The 12,349-nt window shown below is 38.5% G+C and overlaps 1 protein-coding gene across 2 annotated transcripts in view; it reads left to right on the top strand.

Annotated features, from left to right (window-relative positions):
• The window catches only part of LOC121382890, a 110,605-nt gene that overhangs the window by 41,145 nt on the left and 57,111 nt on the right, over nt 1–12,349 (top strand). The gene's annotated exons all lie outside the window — the stretch shown is intronic.

Genomic DNA, 12,349 nt, shown 5'->3' with positions numbered 1-12,349 from the left:
ATTATCGATCCACTGCAAAGTTGACATTTTAAATAGCAAACATTAGGAAATGATTTTTTTTTTCAAGACTGTTGTAGTGCATAGTTACAAATTAAGCTAAAAAATAATATAAAAAAAACCTCACAACATTTCTACGGATCAATACATTTTTAAAAATGGTTGCCAGTGATGCTGTATGTTTTGAGCGTGCTTGGTCAATCAGCAGTTCAGATATACAACTACATCTTGTGTCTCACTTGCAGGAATAACTTGATGATGCAGTCGTATCTGCATAAGGTCACCTCTTTTAAACAGCCACCTGTATTGAGAGGACATTTCCAGGCCTTGTTTTGAAATGCATGTGTGCAGGTGACTGAAAAACAGCCTGCCTGGATCAACGTTTTATAGGGTAGGCAAGCTGTATGATTTCATCTTTAATGGACATTGAAATTTGTTATGAGAAATGGTGAAATAGTTGTGTACAGATCTCACAAAAGGTCAGCATCCACACATTTGTGAACAGAATATGAATGAATTAATGAATAAGTAAATGGTTAGACAGAATACACACATGTATATAATCAGATGTTACATGTAAGTATCAAAAACATAATTAATTTTAACAATTGTTTCAGGATAATTTACGGTAACGTGTATTTTCCCAAATAGTTTTAGAATATAAGAGATGATGGGACTTTCTTACAATTTATCAATGTTTGGTATTCCCAATACATATATACTTAAGGAACACACGTGTATAGGCATGTATTACATTTGGTTAGGTGGGTGATTGTCTGCTTAAAGTTTGCCTATGAACCAACAAAATTAGAGTGACTTTAGATGTGGTTTAATATGTTTAATATGCTCTTGACATCAAATGATTAATATTAGAGGTTGTACACAGTGCTCATTTATGGTGGGTGGGTGTCTAGCTGATTCTCTGATTGTTTTTTCTTCAATCTGTACCTCATGACTGTATGGTATATCAAAGAATATGGTATGTGCTGTTTTGTCTGTTAGAAAATATTTTATAAAAGATTACCGTATATCTTCGCCTATAAGTCGAATTTTTTTCACCCAAAAATTATTTTATAACTTGGGGGGTCGACTTATATGAGGGTAAAAAAATGTCACCAAAAAATATTACTGTTTTGGGAATTATTTTACAAGTTTTATTGTTGACGTATGCCATGTATTTATACTCAAATATGTTAATTTGACACATTTATTTTTTATAACCTATTTTTTTTGGCATTAGAACGGTTTTGGTTATGCGAAAAGGCGTACGATCTCACTCACATGCCAAGACAACAGTCCACTTAGTTAAATTAACAGTCATCACTAATAGTAAAAATGTAAACAATACTAACTACCTGTTGCCTGAGTTTATTTTGAAATCTGGTCACTGGCATTAATTGTTGTTCAAACAATGTTTTGGCGGTGATTAACTTCATGAATATTACTGGTTGGACTATACCAATTCAAATCCCATAGGCGACCATGTTAACGTTTGTGTTTAAAAACACTATATGCAATATATCAACCAAACTGTGACCCATAAATATCAGTACTACAACCCCTACCTCAAAGTATTAACTGCAGAAAATGGTACCTTTCATGGCTCATTTTCGGTATAACCAGATGTTTCTGCAACACCCCTAGTTTCGCACAAACTTTTAGTACTTTTTTTTACAGGTACCCCATACATGTTTCAAGCACAAGGCTACTTGACACGGTGGTACTACATCAAATAAAATTGCATACATTTTTAGCCCAGATGAAACTAATTTTTTTTACAACCAACACACTCACATTTATAACCAATCACAGGACTTGTGGTGTTAACTTCTCTATCAAAAGTTCGGTACACCTCGAACTTCGACCCAGCCGGAAATTAATTGGTATAGTGTAACCTATGAGCTTTCCCTTAAAATAGACTGATCTCTGCAGTTCACTTATCTAGAGCAATAGGGACACACATCATTTGGTACAAAAAACCAGTGTACTTTCCAGAGTTATCCTCCTTACATGTATTAATATGGCGGCAAAACGTGATACTTTCAGTTTTATCGTAGTGATCTGTTGTCAGTGTTTATAAATAAAGTTGTTGTCTGTGCACAAAACCATCTGTACAGTACTATACAGTAACAGTCAAACAGCTTTCACTCTCTACTAAGGGAATATTTCGTTTTGATGCTATGTAATAATGATAGTTTGATTGGAATAGTCTGATCATATTGCGATGTACAAAACGTGAAAACCGAAGTTTGTAAAATAATTTTCTTTTGTTCAAATATTATTGTTCTCATGTGCTGAAAATAAGAAATATTTCAATATTTATAAGTAGTTTTTTTCATGGGTCGACTTATAAATGGGTCAATAAAAAAATACGTTTTCAGGGCTTGAAATTAGGGACTCGACTTATAGCCGAGATCGACTTACAGGCGAAGATATACGGTACTTACTGCTGTTGGATCAAATGTAGCGGGGTTTCTCTGAAAACTAAATGTCATAATTAACAAATGTTTAACATCCAATAGTTAATGATTAGTTAATGTTGTTATGGCCTAGCGTTAATTTGTTGTATAATTAATTGGTTATAGTTAACAAAGATTAAATTTTGTTTTGTTTAATAATACCACTAGAGCACATTGATATATTAATCATCGGCTATTGGATATCAAACATTTGGTCATTTTGACATATAGTCTTAGAGAGGAAACCTGCTACATTTTTGTATTAGTAGCAAGGGATCTTTTATATGCACCATTCCACAGACAGAATAGCACATACCACAGCCTTTAATATACCAGTTGCAGGCTCTTGGATTTCACGGACACTATCGTTTCCGGTATTATTTCTGTAAAATCATGGAACTGAAATTTTGTTTCCTATTATTATTATATTGAGTACAACTGTTCAACGCAAATAATATGTATATAATAAAACAGTTTCTGATAGATTCTCATGATCACAAGGCATGCAACCAAAACGTGTTTCCCATGAAATTTGACATCCTATGGCCTGCAATTGTGGTGCACTGGCCCACCGATGGAGATCGATCCTAGATCAATTGTGCATCAAGTGAGCACTTTACCATTGGACCATGTCCCTCCCTATTATAGTTAACATGTCAGCAAGATACATTTGTTGTAGAAGCATCTTCTGTGTGCCTGTTTACTCCTCTCCTTTGGACAGTCCATGTACCATCCCTTGACCCCGTCACCAGGGGCAGGTTCCAAGTCTGTCGATAGAACATTCACCTGAGGTGCTTTGGTCAGTCCGTGTACCATCCCTTGACCCCGTCACCAGGGGCAGGTTCTAAGTCTGTCGATAGAACATTCACCTGAGGTGCTTTGGTCAGTCCGTGTACCATCCCTTGACCCCGTCACCAGGGGCAGGTTCTAAGTCTGTCGGTAGAACATTCACCGGAGGTGCTTTGGTCACAAGATCCCTCAGTCGACCCATTCTCTGATTGGTTTTTCTTTTCCCGCAAACCCAGCCAGTGTCCCATGACTGGTATATTAAAGGCTATGGTATGCACTGTCATGTCTGCTGAAAAATGCACCCCATGACTGGTTAAAGGACATGTTAAAGTGGGTATTTGTTTAATGACACCACTACAACACATTGATTAATTAATCATCGGCTAATGGATTTCAAATATTTGGTAATTGTGATATATGGTGTTCACACTTTGAAACCAGGTACATTTTTCCATTGGCAGTAACGTATGTTTTATATGCACTTTTTCAAAGATAGAACAGCACATACCATGACCTTTGATATAACAAATGTGGAATACTGGTTGGGATGAGAGAAAAAACTAGTTTCCGTTACAGGGATTCAATCCTTTGACCCAGGCACCTCAGGCGAGCACTCTATCAACTGAACTAAGTCCCACTTCTTTATGGATGCTTTCTTTATACTACTCTACCAGAAAGGATGGTTCTCTAACACCCCCTCCTCTCCCCTCCCGTAAAGAGAGTTGAATTTTTACATTTGACATTTTGTTACAATTCTTATTGGTATTGATCTGTGTGTGGTGGTCATGGGGGCTAGGCGACTGATGGCAAACGATGGTCAAACGATGGTCACGTTATTTCTCTCACTACCACTGTGTCAGTGTGAACCCCCCTCATCTTCCCCCCTCCCGTGAAGAGTGTTGATGTTTTACATTTGACATTTTGTTACAATTCTTATTGGTATTGATCTGTGTGTGGTGGTCACGGGGGAGCTAGACGACCGAGGGCGAAAAGTTGGTCACGTTATTTCTCTCACCGTCGTGTCATTGTGACTTGTGGCCACAATACAGCCATCGGCGAGCACCGATAATGAGCTAATCAGACACAGCATCATCACGGCAGCATCGGCTCCTTCGGGCAGCGGCAAATTATCTGATGTGATTCTTCAGAACGTCATTGATTGTCGCTTTTCTGCGTCATTGCTTTTGGAATTGTCTTTTATTTATTTTTTCTATTATTAATTGTGTTTGTTGCAATGTCATGTCAGATTGTATTTGAAGTGTATGATTGGTTTGAGGTGACGTGCGGAAAATGGAGTTAAAGTACGTGTTGTATAGCTGTGCTGCTGCTTTATGGGTTCACAACTGATAGACAGGATGTAGTGTGGTGGTAGAGTGCTCGCCTGCTGTGTGATGGGTTGTAGGATTGATCACACTTCTGTAACACAACCAGTCCCCATGACTAGGTAGTAGAGTGCTCAGATCATAGCACCAGTCCCCATGACTAGGTAATAGAGTGCTATGATCATAGCATCAGTCCCCATGACTAGGTAGTGGAGTGCTCAGATCATAGCACCAGTCCCCATGACTAGGTAGTAGAGTGCTCAGATCATAGCACCAGTCCCCATGACTAGGTAATAGAGTGCTATGATCATAGCATCAGTCCCCATGACTAGGTAGTAGAGTGCTCGGATTATAGCATCAGTCCCCATGACTAGGTAGTAGAGAGCTCGAATTATAGGACTAGTCCCCATGACTAGGTAGTAGAATGATTGGATCACAGGACCAGTCCCCACGACTAGGTAGTAGAGTGCTTGGATCACAGGACAAGTCCCCACGACTAGGTAGTAGAGTGCTTGGATCACAGGACCAGTCCCCACGACTAGGTAGTAGAGTGCTTGGATCACAGGACCAGTCCCCACGACTAGGTAGTAGAGTGCTTGGATCACAGGACCAGTAGTAGAGTGACGACACAGGGTAGAGTATCACAGGAGTGACTAGGTAGGAGTGCTTAGACAGGACCAGTCCCCACGACTAGGTCGTAGAGTGTGTGGATCACAGGACCAGTCCCCACGACTAGGTAGTAGAGTGCTTGGATCACAGGACCAGTCCCCATGACTAGGTAGTAGAGTGCTTGGATCATTGGACCAGTCCTCATGACTAGGTAGTAGAGTGCTTGGATCACAGGACCATTCCTCATGACTAGGTAGTAGAGTGCTATGATCATTGGACCAGTCCCCATGACTAGGTAGTAGAGTGATATGATCATTGGACCAGTCCTCATGACTAGGTAGTAGAGTGATTGGATCACAGGACCAGTCCCCATGACTAGGTAGTAGAGTGCTATGATCATTGGACCAGTCCTCATGACTAGGTAGTAGAGTGCTATGATCATTGGACCAGTCCCCATGACTAGGTAGTAGAGTGCTATGATCATTGGACCAGTCCCCATGACTAGGTAGTAGAGTGCTATGATCATTGGACCAGTCCCCATGACTAGGTAGTAGAGTGCTATGATCTTAGGACCAGCCCTATGACTAGGTAGTAGAGTGCTTGGATCACAGGACCAGTCCCCACGACTAGGTAGTAGAGTGCTTAGATCATAGGACCAGTCCCCACGACTAGGTCGTAGAGTGTTTGGATCACAGGACCAGTCCCCACGACTAGGTAGTAGAGTGCTATGATCATAGGACCAATCCCCACGACTAGGTAGTAGAGTACTTGGATCACAGGACCAGTCCCCATGACTAGGTAGTAGAGTGCTTGGATCATTGGACCAGTCCTCATGACTAGGTAGTAGAGTGCTTGGATCACAGGACCATTCCCCATGACTAGGTAGTAGAGTGCTATGATCATTGGACCAGTCCCCATGACTAGGTAGTAGAGTGCTATGATCATTGGACTCCTGGATCAGTGATTGGACCAGGACCAGTCCCCATGACTAGGTAGACTAGGGACCAGTCCTCAGACTAGGTAGTAGAGTGCTATGATCATTGGACCAGTCCCCATGACTAGGTAGTAGAGTGCTATGATCATTGGACCAGTCCCCATGACTAGGTAGTAGAGTGCTATGATCTTAGGACCAGCCCTATGACTAGGTAGTAGAGTACTTCGATCACAGGACCAGTCTCCTATGGTAGGCCCTATGGGTTTTTTTATTTATCACCATCCCAACCATGACCAATCCCCACGACTAGGTAGTAGAGTACTTGGATCACAGGACCAGTCCCCATGACTAGGTAGTAGAGTGCTTGGATCATTGGACCAGTCCTCATGACTATGTAGTAGAGTGCTATGATCATTGGACCAGTCCCCATGACTAGGTAGTAGAGTGCTATGATCTTAGGACCAGCCCTATGACTAGGTAGTAGAGTACTTCGATCACAGGACCAGTCTCCTATGGTAGGCCCTATGGTTTTTTTTATTTATCACCATCCCAACCATGACCAATCCCCACGACTAGGTAGTAGAGTACTTGGATCACAGGACCAGTCCCCATGACTAGGTAGTAGAGTGCTTGGATCATTGGACCAGTCCTCATGACTAGGTAGTAGAGTGCTATGATCATTGGACCAGTCCCCATGACTAGGTAGTAGAGTGCTATGATCTTAGGACCAGCTCTATGACTAGGTAGTAGAGTACTTGGAACACAGGAACAGTCTCCCATGGTAGGCCCTATGTTTATTTTTATTTATCACCATCCCAACCAGGTACTCCTGACTGGTATACCAAAGACCCTGGGTTGACAACTGTGTTATGTAGCTGTGATGGATTCATAACAATGATGGCTGAGGTGTAGGATACTAGGATGTAGCTCAATGATACTAGACTGCTCACTTGAGCTGTGATGGGCCAAAGGATCAATTCCTCTTGGTGGACTTAGTGTTTTTACCCACCCCAACCAGTGCATGAATTAGGAGGGTTTTTTAGGATTTCATTAGAATTGGGGGAAAAAAATGTAATCAACATGTACACGATCTCTGCAAGTGCACACAACAATCAGCAATGCCGTGGGGTTTTCATTCTCCACGGCACCTTTTTTGCTATGGACTATATTAGAATTTCTTTCCATGGTATATTTTTTGCCGTGGAAATTTTCTTAATTGCAGGGGTTGTGTACATGTAGGTTATTTTGGATTCCATATCATAATCATATGCTTCTGACCCAAAATCTGAATTCATGGAAGTACAATCCTACTAAATTTGCTGCCTACAAAGACTATGGTGCATTTATATTTGCTTTGTCCTGCGAGAAAGTGCATGAGAAAGATCCCTTGTAGTCTTAAGTGACAGCTATAGGTGTTATTAGGAAAAGGGGTTCAAATTCATTTCTCATTCTGCCTACAATGGCAGTGCAGACAATAGGTGTTGTAGGCAAATTGGTGGTGAGGGTGTGTGGTTGGGGGTTCGGGATGTGGGTGGTGTTATTACAAGCATATAATATCCTGACTTTATGTTGCATAATAGTGGATTGCAGCCTCTAATAAAGTTTTGTTAAAATGTGTTTGACATGAAACATTTGTGGCTGGTATTGCTGATAACTGTGTAACTGTTAACCTAAGGCTATCAGCTACATGTTTGTGTGTTCTAGAGTGAGATATATGTACACAGCACCTGCTGATGAATTCCACTGATGCATCTTCCAGAATCTGGCAGAAACCCTCACTCACGTGCACTGGAAGAACTACTGCGTAATTGGATACACCCGTGTTATGTTTCTAACATGAATCATGTGCACTATCTACCCTACTGCGTAATGGGATACACCAGTGTTACGTTTGTAACATGAATCACGTGCACTACCGACACTTAGTCACTTAGTAACAAGATACATGTGGGTACTCTGTTCTATTTCTAACGTGAATCATAGTTAAATGATGAATTGCCTGATAATCGTCATACCTTAGTGGAATCTCAGGTATATCTCACACTGGGTATATACAGCAGATGTAGCAAAGAGAGGCAACTCCAGGCTTACTCGATTAAATCACTACAATAGATTTACCACAACTAACCCTATTAGTGATTCGTGTAATTCCCTAGAGATAAGAGAAAGAAGAGCTGAATGGTGTGATGTAATCTTCTGCTAGTTTCACAAGATGTCATTCTAACTTTTGGAATGAGGTAGGTATACTGACCATCAAAAGTTTGTTTTGTTTAACGACACCACTAGAGCACATTGATTTATTAATCCTCGGCTACTGGATGTCAAACATTTGATAATTTTGACATGTAGTCTTACAGGAAACCTGCTGCATTTTCCATTAGTAGCAAGGGATCTTTTTATGTGCACCATTCCACAGACAGGAATACCATGGCCTTTTATATACCAGTTTTGGTGCACTGGCTGGAACAAGACATAGCCCAATGGGCCCACCGACGGGGATCGATCCCAGACTGACCATGCATCAAGTGAGCGCTTTACCATTGGGCTACGTCCCACCACTGTATACTGATGAGTTTTAAGAAATAGTAAAAATGATACAATATCAAGTTGATGTAAGTGTTGTATTTCAATATCAGTGTCACGGGGATCCTATAATACCCGTAACTTAATAAAACACGATTATCCAAATATCTATCCTAACTGTATATCTATTAGATCTTTCTGTATCGGGCAGTCCAATACCCGAGTGGCTCGGCTCTAGGTATAATCAGAGATAAGATCTTATATAAATATATATATATAACACGTTTAGTTCACTAGAAAACACAACAAAACACAATACACTTTGGAATCTGTATTAACACTATGCTGACAAATGTACTTGCCACAGTAGTTAATTAACAACAACTATATAATAACAACCCAGAACTAATCACTTAATTAGTTAATTACTAGGTGTCTAGTTTACACAATATTCTAATCACTTCAGGGTAATACAACCCACACACATGTGATAATTGAGAAACGCTGCCAGGGGAACTTAATTAATAAAGGAATTACAACTCTATTCCTAACTGGTTAATTTTTAATTAACCCTTAAATACTCACATTCAGTAACCTTGTAATACAGAATTAATACTGGTACATATCACCATAAAGACAATAACCTACAGTTTACCTAGGTCCTCTAGGATGACCGGCTAAGCTTTAATATTTTAGACAGTAAAGCCTACAATTTACTTCGTCAGATTACCGGAGACACTGTCTAAATAATATTGGTATAATACAGTATTAAAATATTTAAAGTCACATCAATCACATCAAGGTTATACAACAGAGCAAAAAAAAATATTTACCAGTCCAGTCGGACAAACGTTCCCCGGGAGCCTTCCAATGTTTCTACCCGATATATCTAAAATCCTATCTATTTATTCAAAAATCTCAGAGACAGCGAATATTGCCTGGGGGCACAACGCGGTACCTCACCTATCATGTGATATTGCCACAACTCCCAGAGACGGTATTTCCTCTTAGATGGCCAGACAGACCGACGCCTAATTCACTAGAACCCACGGTCGTAAAACTGCACTACCGGAGGTATTACGTAACTACTGGCCACATGGCCTCCACATCTGGTCTGGGTGTGTATTAGGGGGTACGGTCACGCGGGGGTATTACGTAACCAAGCTGCACACGGCCCTCTAAAACAATTAACATCGCCACAGGCGAAAAGATAAGAGCATGTTCCGTCACAATCAGTATTTAAAAATTGTCTGTTATTTCTTTTATGCTCATCAGGTATGAAAAAAATAAATTCATCTGCAAAGTGTGAATCAGCGAAGCCGTTTATGCATAAGTTTGTGGATGATTTTTTTTGTTCATACCCAGATGAACGTAAAAGAAATAACAGATAATCCTTAGAACTAAATTTGAAACATACTTACTAATAATAACAGTAAAACTTCAAATTTTATTTTGAATACTTATTTTGGTTCCAAACAATAACACTCTTAAAATAAGACAAAGTACCAATATGAAGTGATGTCACCAGATATCATGTTCCCTGGCGACATAAGTTTTATTCATCGAGAAATTAACAAACAATAACACTCTTAAAATAAGACAAAGTACCAATATGAAGTGATGTCACCAGATATCATGTTCCCTGGCGACATAAGTTTTATTCATCGAGAAATTAACAAACAATAACACTCTTAAAATAAGACAAAGTACCAATATGAAGTGATGTCACCAGATATCATGTTCCCTGGCGACATAAGTTTTATTCATCGAGAAATTAACAAACAATAACACTCTTAAAATAAGACAAAGTACCAATATGAAGTGATGTCACCAGATATCATGTTCCCTGGCGACATAAGTTTTATTCATCGAGAAATTAACAAACTTGCATTGCTATGGCTGGACAAATGAGATGACATTAAATTGTAATCAATGTTACAGAAATTTAATTATAATCATTTGGTGAAATGTGAACATTGTATACACCAGAATATTTCATACATACCCGTATAAGAGATGACCCATTGTAGATGAATATCGTATCCAACATTATTATGTTGGAGATAACTTTTGAGACTTGTTTCTGGTTGCTGCGTGGTGATGACCCATATGATCCAATAATACAAGGGTGTCCGAAATTGACTGTTCTGTAACATACAAGTTAACATAAAACTGATCACTGTGTGACATGTTAACTGCCAAGTAAATATGTTTTAAATAACTAAATAAGTACAAAAGAGATTTAAATTTATTTATACATGGTTTTAGGGGCTGTGTAAGAAATAGAATACTGCATTTGTGTCCATTATAGATACCATTTATTTTACAACTTGTTTAAAGATATATCCAACTTGTTTTTGCTAATTAAATATGTTTTCGAAACAACTCGTACACCCAATAGTAATGTATTCTCTTTATTTATTACTGCAGCAGGCACTCATAACGGGAAAAATAAAAATCATAATTTCTCATTAAGAAATTATCATGCATTGGTTTAACGTACATAATTATTGGACGATTTGACGCTAACAAACCAATCACCTTGTCGGTACTAAATATGATGTCATCATGATTTGGCAAAACACACAATGACATCACATAACTTGTTTTTATGTCTTTCTGGTTTCAGTGTTAAACTTGTAATAAAATGGTAAGGCAATTCATTATATATATTTTTTTACAGAATATATAAAACTTTGGGTTTTGAAAATTATCTGTGAACTGTGAATAAATTACAAAGTTAAAGCAATACCCAGGACAGTAAAGTAGTTTACGTCATTTCTATATACATGGACATGTAGCCAATGTAGGCTTTTGAAAACCCCAAATAGCTAGGGTAATAAATAGAATAACAAGCTCGGCACCAGTTAATAGTTATTATCAAATTTATAAATTTGATAATAACTGGTAACTCGTTTATTATCCTCCCTCCCTCCCTCCCTCCCTCCCTCCCTCCCCCCTCTCTCTCTTTCTCTCTCTCTCTCGCTCTCTCTCTCTCCAGACCTGTCAACCTTTAGTCAAGAGAAAGCAGGAGGTGTGTGTTGAAAAAGCAGGAGATTTTTTAAATTCACACAATTTAACCCCAAATCGCAAGATTTAAAAAAAACATTATTACAATAAGTTATATGAATACTTTGTAATGTCATATATACTTCTTAACCTTAGATCTTGGCATTTTTTTATATTTTTTTTTAAGTTTAAATATTATGATTTAATACATATTTAAAAAATGTTAATAACATGAACAAGAAATAAAAAATTTAATTAGTACATTTACGGTATTACACTTACAGCCTTACAGGTTGCGTTACATTATCATTTGTGGTTAGTGTACCTAAGTACCAAAGACAAATTTATATAAATCTTATAAATTAATATTCAGTTTTTACTATAATGAGGAACGGTGGCGTGGTACTTATTTAAAATCATTATAATGATGCAATAAACATTGTATTTTCATTAATCATAAGTAAAACCTCATTACGGACATCGTGTGAAATATACCGGAATTATACCCATTTCCGTGAGTAACTTTATGTCAATGTCAAACACAACATTTTTTAATTGTATAAAAATAATTTCTTGAAGTGTACCCTTATAACCAACATTTTACTGCACAAACAAACAAAATTAACTGACACAAGTATGTTTATACAGCTAATTTGTCTTTTCGTTGTCTTGATGTGACATGTGATTTTAACATGCATCGTGTGTAT

This window comes from Gigantopelta aegis, chromosome 10 (genome assembly GCF_016097555.1).
Source record: "Gigantopelta aegis isolate Gae_Host chromosome 10, Gae_host_genome, whole genome shotgun sequence".
NCBI classification, from domain to species: Eukaryota; Metazoa; Mollusca; class Gastropoda; order Neomphalida; family Peltospiridae; genus Gigantopelta; species Gigantopelta aegis.
Note: the sequence above shows the minus strand (reverse complement) of the source record. Positions and strands in the feature narration are given on the sequence as shown.